The 12,644-nt window shown below is 40.1% G+C and overlaps 1 protein-coding gene across 2 annotated transcripts in view; it reads right to left on the bottom strand.

Moving 5' to 3' along the window:
• The window catches only part of SH3BP4 (SH3 domain binding protein 4), a 35,774-nt gene extending 23,558 nt beyond the window's left edge, over positions 1 to 12,216 (bottom strand). The window contains exons 1-2 of one of the 2 annotated variants that reach the window (XM_075180419.1): positions 4,484 to 4,554; positions 2,650 to 2,832 (exon numbers count right to left, since the gene is read on the bottom strand). The gene's annotated coding sequence lies outside the window, so the exon portion shown is untranslated. Of the gene's footprint in view, positions 1 to 2,649; positions 2,833 to 4,483; positions 4,555 to 11,783 lie in introns of those variants that run through there. The other variant, XM_075180421.1, reaches the window with a different exon arrangement.
• Positions 12,217 to 12,644: the final 428 nt, after the last annotated feature.

Here is a 12,644-nt window from a genome sequence, read left to right as displayed (position 1 = left end):
CGCTGTCCAACTTTCCCTTTGTGTAAGGCATCAGAGTACTAAATGATTATGCAACGGTGCGATACAGACTTGCTCTACCCCTCTGTTAGAAAGATAGAGCATGCTAAAAATTATCTTCAAAATGAGGTCTATAGAGATTTCTGGCAGGCTCATAGGAATCCAGTTGCACTGCAATAAATTGATGGTTTATGAACAGCCATAATGACATCTGTGGAGCTTGGAGTTTGACAGCGTTACTCACTGAGGTCAGTGGTGGCCATAAAAATAAAATATAAAACAATATTTCAATGTTATTATTAAACACAGGAGCTGCACAGAAATAATAAACAACATTAGAAAAAGCCGATACACAAATACTGTACACACACACACACACACCATTTTATGGAGATGAGTGATAATCTATTAGTCTGCAGACATTGATAATTGCAGAGTGACATTTTCCCTAGCTGCTCTGTCTTCATAGACAAGGACATAGCCTAAAGCCTAAAACCTAGGGAACACAACGCTTAGAGTAGTGGTCATTTTTCATTTGTTATATGATTAGGACAGCAGGATCCCCTAAGGGCAGAAAATCCCCATTTCCTATGCAGCTCCTCTGTCCCCATCACGTACACTCCCACAAGTGTTTCAGCTCACATGTCACCCTCAGAGACGTGGCAGAAGAAAAGGTTATTTACCAATACAAGATTAGTGGAGAGGCAGCGAACTGCTTAGTACAGTGTACAACAGGATACGCAACACTGGCAGAAAGCAGTTGTCACAATATTAACCTTTCCAAAACCAGGAGAGATCAAATCATGCCTCAGTGCAGTCTAAGGCACTGTTGCAATGAAACAGTTAACTTGTCTGGGGGTGTCTAGGCTGCTTATTGTACAGTCTACAAGCAGCTGGGACAATAAATGTACATTTGCCCTTAGAAAAGCCTCCTGAGAGCCCTTCACTTCACCACCCAGAGCCTGGGCCTTCCACACACACTCATTACCATGGATACTTCAGCTGCTATCCTGACATCCGCCTCTTGTCTCCCCTTTCAAGCCTTATTTACACAAACACAGAGCTGCTGGAAGGAGGTTTGAGGTAAAAAGAAACACTCATGTGACCTATCAAAAAATGTGCTGTGCTAAATAAGGCTGGACAATCTGTATACCTTCCAAGTTACAACAACAGAAATACCTCATAGTAAAAGCAGCTCTGCCTGTGTGGCATCATAATTTATATCTTCAGGAACATCAATGTTTAACATGTCCTGTGGGTTTGGGAAATTAGTAGAGTAAAGACAGACAATTAATTTTCAGCAGCTCCACAAAAGCAGTAAATTACCTCCTTTACTTTCATGACCGGATAAACAACTTTTACAACCAATTAATGACATGCTTGTAAAAAAATAAACACACACAACCATAAAATGTAAAGAACTGCAAGACATGGTTTTGCTACATCAACCATATGATATACTATGGAACCTCCCGGGATGGGAAAATGAACTGAAGACTGCGTCCTAAGGGCCAAGAACACTGACACATTCAATGGATGAACACTACTAACTGACAAGTAATGCAATAAAGCCTGTAGTATATAAAAAAATAAAAAATAAATTATATATATATATATATATATATATATATATAATCTCCTTCAGGCATATACATCCTTCACTCTCCAAGCACAACTGCAACACACGTTGGAACCAGCTGCAACCAAATTAATCTTGACAGAGCCTGGAGAGTGGAATTAATGCAAACACTGGGTCCTATGCCAGAAAGGAGGCACTTAATATAAGGAATATGCAGAAAGGGTAAACATTTACTGGGAGAGCTAATTTCAGAGGCTCTCTGAAGGGGTCATTAGCATGTTCTAGTGTCAGCCTGGTTACAAATGAGTTAGGGACATAAATCAGGATCTGTTTGGGAAGGAGTTACATGCATTTCCTTTCTGGAAGTGAACAAGGATGACCAGACGAAATTTAGTGTAAACTGTATTACATCATGTAGCAAGAGGAGTATTTGAACACTTTTGCATGGTATAAACTAGTAGATCAAACTAACAAACTATGGGACTATTTAAAGGGACTGATGTAGAACACCTTGTCCTGTCATCACCCAGTACTGACAGGATAGAAGATCCCATAAAGACAGACTTCTGCCCCCCAAGGTGTCCGCATATGGGAGGAATCAGAATAACATTCCAAAGGCATGAGCTTTCCCGATCCTACCCTGACAACTTCTAGGGTACATATAGTTGATGAGCCTCTCTGCTCTTTGTATGTACACAAAACAAACAGCTTTACAAAAAAAAAAAAAAATCCATTCATAGCTGCAAAGATCTAGCACAATACACGGGCACTTCGGCACTCTAAGATACAGAGACATCTAGTACAGCAATACCCCTGAGAGGAGCAATTAGCAGGATAACATTATCAGCGCACAAACAAAACATGAGCTTGTATTTCAAAACCACTGAAACCACATACATGTACACAGCACGTCCAAATGAACATGTACAGACTAGAAAATAACAGTGCACAATAGTAATTTAACAGATCACAATGTGACATGAATCTGCCTAACTCTGAACACACAATCATCGGTGTAATATTACTCTATGAGGGGCATGATGCCTTATTTGCACTATATGAAGATCACTTACCTCCTTTACACCATGCTCGGGGCTCCTCCTTATCCCGGGTCACCGCAGACCCATCGCTTCCCTCTACTTGCTGGATTGAAGCTGAACACACCGTCCTAGCTTTTTGGAGGAGGAGGGGTAATGTGTAGATCCAGCCCCGGGGGTGGGCTCCATGGCTGGGCAGTCTCTCGTCCTTATTAACTCCTGCACGGCAGATATAATCTCTTTGCTCAGGAATCAGAATCAAGTTACTGTACTTCAGATCTTTAGTGATACTAATGTTTTTCTTTCTGCAAAACTGACACTTTTATATAGCAAATGATGAGCATTTGCAACACAGTTACATAATAAGTGATGAGGCTGGAGTTAGCCTCTTATTCATTTCTTATTCGTGTTCCAGCGGCTCATTCAGAAAACTGTATTTTTAAAGGATTAAATCAAGATGGATCATTGATTTCAGATTAGATTAACACTAAAGGGGTCACTTGCACAAATTGCAATAGCATTTAGCCTCGCCCAACACGAGTTAGGGCATGAAATTAGGTGGCAAAGTGGGCACAGATACAATTTTCATCATTTTGAACAAGCAGCTGTAGTTTTGGAAGGGTTAAATGCTGTTGGGCCACAAATGTAAAAGTGGAACTCAACACAGGGTGGTCAGTTGCATACAAGATACTTGTCTTTTGCCTGGTCCAACACCGTTTTGGGCATGAAATCGGGTGCCAAATTGGGCACCGATAGCATTTTCATCATTTTGAATAGCTGTAGTTTTGCAAGGGTTACATGCCATTGGGCCACAAATTTGAGAGAGTGAATCAACACAGGGTGGTCAGCTACATACAACCCATTTGACTTGTGCCTGGCCCAACACTGTTTTGGGCATGAAATTAGGTGGCAAAGTGGGCACAGAAAGCATTTTGATCATTTAGAATAAGTAGCTGTAGTTTTGCTAGGGTAAAATGCTGTTGGGGCATACATTTGATAGTGGGTATCAACAAAGGGTGGTCATTTACATAAAAAAAACACTTTTGTTTTGCTTGGCCCAACACTATTTTGGGTATGATATCAGATGGCAAGGTGGGCACAGATAGCATTTTGATCATTTCGAAAAAGTAGCTGTAGTGATGTTTTTTTTATTAAAAATTCAAACAAAAATAAATCCCATATCACATTGCTCAAAATAAAATAGACTATATACACAACATCAAGGGGTAAAAAGGACAAAAAGAAATGAAGCTTCATATTATCATAACACCCACATCAAAGAAATATGACATCCTCTAACACAATGCTCTGCATTACAACAACCCCGTCACCAATCTATAATATCACCGAAACAAGATTTACAGTCAGGAAATGAAAACAAAATTTAAATGTATATAGACCTTACTAAAAAAAAATGAAGGATTTAAACAAAATCTAATAGTGAAAGAACAGGATAGATAGCCAAGAATCTAGACTGCCACTTGTTAGCTACCACCTAGGGAGGTCCCAGCACCCGCCAGAGTCTACCCCAGCTCATAGCATCCATTTGGCCCCTCTCCATTTCCTTTATTTTTCAAACCTCGTGCAGAATACTATCCACCTCACATGATTTTGCCCCTAATTGGGGAGACTCCAAAAGGAGACTCCTGAGATCAGATCAGTTCCTTGTTCTTTCAGTTGTTATGGAGGAACAGAGAAGTGTTACATACAAACCAAAGGATGAACATGTTCTTCGAATGGTTGCGGCTCCTCCTATATATGTCGTTCATTCAGTTGCAGTCCTCCTCGGTTTGTTTCCAAGTGAAATTATTAGGATCATGTTATATTCAACCATAATTTTATTTAAACTAAAACAGTATCCATAACTTACATCTTGGTCAAGCAGACACAGCTAGAGTTCATCCGGCTGCAGTGGAAATGTTCTCCAGCACAGTCCGATCTGAAGAGTCAATGGAAAGTCTAACTCAGATCCTGTGTGCAAGCGCTCCACTGGTAGTTGTCATTCATCATAAAAAACAAATCAACAATATTAAAATAAATGTATGAGACAAAATACACTAACTGGCCAAGTTCTAGAAAGCATAACACAATGTGCTGTCACGGAACTAACGACCTTCCGACATGTAATGGAAATTAGTGTTGCTAAAAATCTCAACGCGTTTCGTTTTGGTAAAAGAACGTTCTCAAGAGTGGTGCAGTCATACTAACGGTAACCCCGAAAGGAAAGTAATCTATTTGCATACAATTAGAGGCTTCAAAGCCTTGGAGACAACTCGTAATCTATATCCTATAAGTGACACCTATATTTTGAATTTCTTTTTACATATGGATACTCTGACGCTTCCTATGTGTGACTATTTGTGAACAACATTGGAAAATACATGATGTCATTTTAAGACAAGTGAATAAAGATTCTATGGTTCGGATTGCGTATATTCAACATCTCTGGACATATATGTTAAACTACATTATTGAATGTTTTTAACCAGAGACATTTTGTTTTGCCCTTTACTTGTTTTATATATAGAAACTTAACATCTGTTATCCAATTCATATAGGTATAACAAGATTGTCGGTTTTTATTAGTATACCTTTTTATTCTTATTTCCATCTTTGGATTTTATTTATCTATATTTGCATTGCAATTAGTATGATCCCTACTGTGCGCTGAAGGTTTTTCTAGTCTGAACAAGAGATCGGAATTCTCTACCTATAGTAGCACATGTGATTTCTAGTTGTCATTAGACTGTTGCGCTGACGTCTTTTACTCTGGACTGTGTAACATGATAGATTGTTTACATAAGTAAACAATAATAATAATCAATTATATTATGGGCTGTCTGGATTAGAGAACTACGGGGAGAACAAAGCAGAGGCACCGGGTCAGTGCAGTGCATGACCGCCTCAATATGAACCCGGTCTATTTGCTGCATTGTAAAGTGCAGCCACTGTGGCCCTGTGTTAATATAGTGCAAAATATTGGAGGCTGATTACTATGCACCATTTTGTCACACCACAGCTTACTGTACTGGGCAAAACACTGTATCAAGAGGGCAGAGGTAGGCCCTCCTGGAATGTTGGTCCTGGGTCAGATGGCATGCCTGCCCTTTTATAAAGCTGGGGTACCAGAGAGGAAAGGGGGGCTCTCATACCAGTTGCATCGGCCCGTTGGGGCATGCCCTATCCCCAAACAGGACATTCTGCCTTTCTTTCAATGTACGTTGTAGTAATAATAATAATAATAATAATAATAATAACTAGAATGATGAGGACTGTGCAAAAAAAATTGCACATGTATACACAATATAATGGTATTGTAGGTCATTTATGTACAGATAGCACAATGTACAAGACTACACTATTAACCAATCAGTGCTCTCTTGGAGCTCTCTGTTGGATGCTACTGACAACCTCCAAGCGACCTATGCTTCCCCTATAAGCAAAAACAATCCCTGTGGACAATATATAAATTTGGGGTCATAAAATGAAAGCAGAGGCAATCAATGGACACAATTTAGAAAAACTCCAAAATTTTGAAGTGCACAATGATGGGTCCAAAACTTATTTTAATAAAAGCAATGGCCTGGCTGAGGAGTCCCAAATACATTGCTATATTTGTAACCAAAGTTTACCATTTGCATAAAGTGGCAACTTACAGCGGTAGGCAGTACTGTCAGAAGGGTTGCATCTTTCTATGACATTATGGTAAATAAAAATAATTTTCAAAGAGGTTGTGCAGAGTTCAAAAGAACATCAAAATCTGAAATATTTCTAATATGTCATAGGACAATTTAATACATTTATCATAAATTTAGGTAGTATTTTAAAACCATTCTTAATCACCATAAAATATTTTTGTACACATGAGAATGCTGCCATACACAGCCAGAAGAATGACACTCTACCATACACTAACTACCTGGTTAGTGGTCCAGCAATACATTAGCCAACAGATTGTCTAGTCCTGGCTAAGCTAACCCTAAGGTAATATATCACACCCCCTCCCCCAATCTCCACTTGTTAAATATTTACTTCCAAAGAGCTAGGCCTCCCTTTACTCCCCCCCAACTAAAAACTCACTTGTATAGCCGCACACACCAGTGGAAATGTCCCAGCTAGGACATATGACTAAACCATTGCTGCTGATTGTGTACTACACCTGCTTGTGTTGCTGTTCGTCTATGTTAGGCTGCTTTAACACTATGATTTATCCAATGCAATATATACAGTGTTCATATTATCAATTCTTTCATTTTACTGTGATGGAACTGTCTGCAAAGTGACAGTGCAAATATAGTCAGAATAACCAGAGAATGCTGAGGGGTAATTTATGTAAAATATTTATAGTATGTCTTCTGTCATGAGTCAAACTGCACCTAAGGCTGGGTACATACTACAGGTTTTTTCACCCAGTGATCGGGCTGATCACACGATAAATGACCGTTAGGTTGGATATTGCATTAGTGTGCACTCTCCAACCATCATGTTTTATCATACCAAAGCACATCATATCGTTTGATTTGATTTTATAACTGGACTAAAAATCTTTATAAGTGAAAGAATGATGTCAGGCAAATTCTGAAGTGTGTGTGCTCTCATGACCAGCAGTGTAGGCAGATCGTCATAGAGTTTACAAAGTCATAATCTTTTCAGCAGATGGTTATGACAGATGAAGAGCACAGATCTGAATGTAAATCGTGTAAGTGTGTACGCATGAATCGGCATGTTGATCGGGACTTCAGTCGTAGGTAAAATCTTTAAAGTTATCGCATCGGGAGACATTTTCTGTATTGTGTACCTATTTTAACTCCTTCCTGCCTTTAGGTCTAGGTTCATATACAAGTTTAAATTTATTATGACTATTTGGAAATGTGAAAAAAGCATAGTATTGTAGATATGTTTTTGGCACTAAAACCAAGAAACATTTAAGGTCCTTCTGTTCTAGGGTTGTAAATCCGGTTCAGTTGTCTGGCAGGAGTGACTCTGATTTTAACACTATTTGCAAGACTGGATTTACTTACAAAGTTCTAGCAGCTGAATGACATCAGAATGTAATGTTATCTCTCTTTGCATGACATTATGGAATTTACAGTAGATCTGAAGATAGATTTATAGATTTATGTAAATCTAAAACAGTGGCTCAGCTTACAAAACATATTTACTTTAAAGAAACAGTAAGGTATAAGAGATAAAATTGATCAAAGACACACAGGATATACCCCAGTCCTCCAACCTTTGCTGGAGAAACTGTGGGAATACAGGGACATTCATTCATATTTGGTGGGAATATCCTGTAATGGCCAGTTCTAGATGATGTAATCAATTTAATCCATCAAATTATGAAAACCCAGCTGCTTGCAGACCCCAGGGTTCTGCTTCTCAATAAGCTAATTAGATCAATTGCCAAACATGCAGAGTGCTGCTAAATTTGTAATTGTGATTGAATGTAAGAGGCAGGCCCCTCCGAGTAGAATCTCCTTGTTAAATCGTATATGGTCTGTCTCCTCTATGGACTACCTATTTGGCTTACTCAATGATTAAGGTATCTGTCTTTCACAAGACTTGAAGCTTTTGGTACCAATGTAACAACTCCCCTCTCCTAGGAACCCTATAAACACTCAGGGAGATATTCAATTGCCAGGGATATGACATGCGGATATCACCGCTGCTCACATTGCCGACAAATACGGTAAGAATCTCCGCTCATTTGGTGTGAGGAAAAATGAGCTGAGATTCCAGCCATAACATCAATGTGACACCTTGCGCCAAACTACATCTCCCCAGTGTCTCTGGTTTCCTGTCTGCCAGTCACCCATCCCACTCTCATCTTTCCCTCCTCCTCTATCCACAATCATTTTCTCTTTGCCTACCCCCATCCATTCATAACCCTGTACACATTTAAATCCTAAAAATCATTGAGAGAAAATCCTCATTAAGGCTAATTAGACCTTTTCTATGTAAAGTGACAAATACTTGCTTTAGTCTGAACGCACCGCAGGAGGACGATACCTACCTTTCGTGTGTAGTTTTTATCCTGTATCTTAGAACCTGTCTGAATAATGCAAACAGCAAGTTTTGGGAAATAACAGATTGGTGTAAATTTTAAAACTTTGCATTGCATTTAAATCCAAGTTTGAAGACCATATTGCATACTGATACTAAATATCTGATGTAATATCTCAGTCTTTGCAGAGCCATCTATGAACAGTGGGCAGTGTTAACCACTGCTAAAATATGTGTCAGAATGTGTATAAAAGGAGCACTGTTTGACCATGTAATGTATCCTTATACCATCTGTACCTTCTGAAGTTCACTAGTACCACAAACTAGTGTAACTGTCCTTATTAGGACACCTGAGCTAATAAAACATCACTGCTTCAAGATCCTGCTTTGATGCCTATTGACCTGCGGCAATTCCTGTGACCTACAGATTAGACCAATCTAATCCGTTATCCGGCTGTTCTGAGGTTGGGACCCAGCATTCCAGTACCAACGATTTGCCTGCTACCTTCCAGCTCTGTGATAGGCCAGGGGAACTATCCACAGCAATCCTGATTTAAAGGAAAATGTCACGGGTACCAGCCCAGGTGCCCAGCGAGGGGGTACACTAGCAGCGAAAGTTACCCAGAAGGAACCGGTTCTAGGTGCCAGCGAAGGAGCATAGTGATGGCAGCAACAAGCCCCTCCTACTCCATTTAGGGGGGCACAAATTGGGATAAAGAAAGGGGACGGTGGCAAGGCAATCCCAGTCGGCCCCCATCAACAATGGACAGGGTGGCAGAGGAGGTCCATCCTGTCACAATTACAATTGCAGAGTCGAAAATATGAATGATATACTCCAGCTTAAAACAATGATTGGTCATGTCCCACACCCATTTGTTACACCCCCTCTACTCACATTGGTGAGCATATGGTGGGCATGTGGTATACAGGGGAGCATGGAGGGGGTCATGTGGTGTACAGACTGGAATTGAGGAGACCATATGGGGCACAGGTCTTACATTCAGAGTGAGGTGGGGGACATTAAGGGTTATGGGGCAACATGGTGGCACAGTAGTCAGCATAGTGACCTTTCAGCACTGGAGCCATGTGTTCAATTACAATCAGGGCCTTTTCTGGAGATTGTATGTTTTCTCTGTGTTTGCATAGGCTTCCTCTCACAGTCCAAAAACATACTTGTAATTTAAATGGCTAATAACAAAAATGGACCATAGTGTGTATGTGTGCATGCGCTTGTGAAGTAGATAATTTAAACTGTAACCTCCATTGGGGCATGGACTGATTAAATATTCTCTGTAGAGCCCTGCATAATATGGTGTTGCGATATATATATAAATAATACCAACACTATTACTAATAATAATGGATGAATAATATATTGGATATAAAGCAAAACTGCAGAAGTAAAAAGGTACAGTAAGACTGTGTATAATTGTTATTACGCCACAAGCTTGCTGCTTAGGTGTCCTCCTTGACTCCGAACTATCCTTTGTTCTCCACATCAATTCTATATTTAAATCATGCTGCATACATCTAAACACATTTCCAAAATACGCCTATATCTCACACAAGACACTGCAAAAACTCTAATTCATGTACTCATCATCTCCCATATTGACTATTGCAATTCCCTCCTTAATGGTCTTCCCCAAATCAGACTCACCCCTACGATCTATTTTGCACGCAGCGGCTAGATTGATTTTTCCTTGCAAATCGTTCTTCCTCTGCTGAGCTATTCTGTCAGTCTCTACATTGGTTGCCTGTTTTTTATCGAATCCAATATAAAATACTTCTACTAACATACAAGGCGAACAACAAAACTGCACCTACATATTTCTTCTCTGTTCTCTCAAAATATCTTCCAATTCGACACCTCCGTTCTGCACAAGAACTGCGTCTCTCATCCATTCTCATTGAATGCCCCATTCCCGGTTACAGGACTTTTTCGGGCTGCATCTACTTTGTGGAATTCCCTCCGTTGCACAATAAGACTTTCCTCTCGTCTACAAACCTAGAAGTGTTCTTTGACAACCCATCTCTTCAGGCAAGCTTATAATATTCCTCAACCACGCTCTTAACTACCCTATTACCACCCTTTACACAGTTCGCACAAGACTACAATCCTCTGAGCCCCTGACCAACATTGCTGTGTGACTGGATCATATGGCCCACTAGATACTCTGAATATTGGCTGCAATGTGTGGAACTTGACCTCATGTATCAGACACCCATTTTCCAATAGATTGTAAGCTTGCGAGTAGGGCCCTCTTACCTCTCTGTCTATATTAATCTTTTTTTTTAATGGGGGTGAATACCTTTTATTTTTAGGACTCAAGTGTTGCTTATAATCCAAGAGGGAGACTATCAGGCGCGGGCTGGCATATATCAGCCCGGGGGGCGCACAGGCGGCCGCATCACATGACACGCGATGCGGCCGCGTCCAATGACGCAGGTCAAAATCAGGTCATTTGCTAAAACTGAGCGGCCCGGGGACCGATGCCCCCCTGCCACCCGGGCCAGCCCGCCCCTGGAGACTATTATCAAGACTCAAGGAAAGTAAATACTGCTGAAATAGACCATATCAGAACAAAGGGTATATTTACTAAGTACATTTATTTAGTACATTCTACAAAATGACAGCTAGAATCTGATTGATTACTATAGGCAACATCTCCACTTTTTCAAAGCCGCAGTCTAGTAAATATACCCCCCATGTGTCTACTGCACCATTACTAAAACAACTAAAACAACTGAAACATACAGAGGCATATTCAATTAGCTTTCCCATTTGCGGTAACGCATGTTACCATGAAAAGTGCGCAGTATTGATGGTAATATGATACCCAATAACGCAGATTTTCCTTTGCAACCCTATGGGGTGCGCACGAAAATCCACATTATTGCGGTACCGTGGATTGCCTTTGCGGCCCGTTCCGACGTGTTACTGCAGACCGGAAACCTAATTGAATATGCCCCAAAGATTTAAGTTGCAAAGTCAACTGTTACCTGCCTACACTAAAAAGTGAAACTTTCAACAAGTTTAAAAGTATATCAAAGAAAATTATGCAGTAATCATAGTTATTTGTGATAGTGTTCCTTCTATTTTCAAAAAGTAGAGGATACTGTCAATGTCCATATACAATGCAATCATACATTTCAGTATTAAATACCTGGGTGCATTCCAATAGTACGAGAGATAGAAGGAGAGGGAACACACACCGAATTTGTTGCAGAACCGAATTTGTTGCAGAACATCCACTTTAATGACATGGCGTTGCCTCCAAACAAACAGCCATTTTCAAGTGTGAAACTGGACAGTAATACTGGAGAAACAAGTGCATTTTCCTATAACAAATCCTATAGGCTTCTTCTATCCCTTTAAATCCACAGGCTTGGTAACGTGAAATAAAAATATATTTGAGGACGTGAAATAAAAATTGTACGTATGTTCAGCCAATCATGGGCTGTCTTGAAGACTGTCCAGAGAGAGGTGACTAATCAAGATATTGCACAACAAGAACACCATACAACGACAGAAAGCCATGGCTGGCCTGCAAAGAGTGACTGAATTAAACTGAGCCACACAATGCTAAAACAGACAGCGGAGGTGAGTCACCGAATATATGGACAATCTGTGAACCGTCACAGCAGAACCTACAGGAAGAGTCTGACAGTCAAAGCTGCATGAGATTAACAATAGTCTGCAGGAAAATAATCACATAGTGCCAGATAAATTGCAACAATGTAATATAGTATGTTCTGTGGCAATACTAATACAGATTAACTTCTTTATGGCAAAAGTTTATTCTGAAATTTGTGATGCATCATCATCATTATCATCAGCTATTTTATATAGCGCCACTAATTCCGCAGCACTGTACAAAGAACTCACTCATATCAGTCCCTGCCCCATTGGAGCTTACAGTCTAAATTCCCTAATATACACACACACAGAGCGAGAGAGAGACTAGGGTCAATTTTGATAGCAGCCAATTAACCTACTAGTGTGTTTTTTTGGAGTGTGGAGGCAA

Source organism: Mixophyes fleayi, chromosome 7 (genome assembly GCF_038048845.1).
Source record: "Mixophyes fleayi isolate aMixFle1 chromosome 7, aMixFle1.hap1, whole genome shotgun sequence".
NCBI lineage: Eukaryota > Metazoa > Chordata > Amphibia > Anura > Limnodynastidae > Mixophyes > Mixophyes fleayi.
Note: the sequence above shows the minus strand (reverse complement) of the source record. Positions and strands in the feature narration are given on the sequence as shown.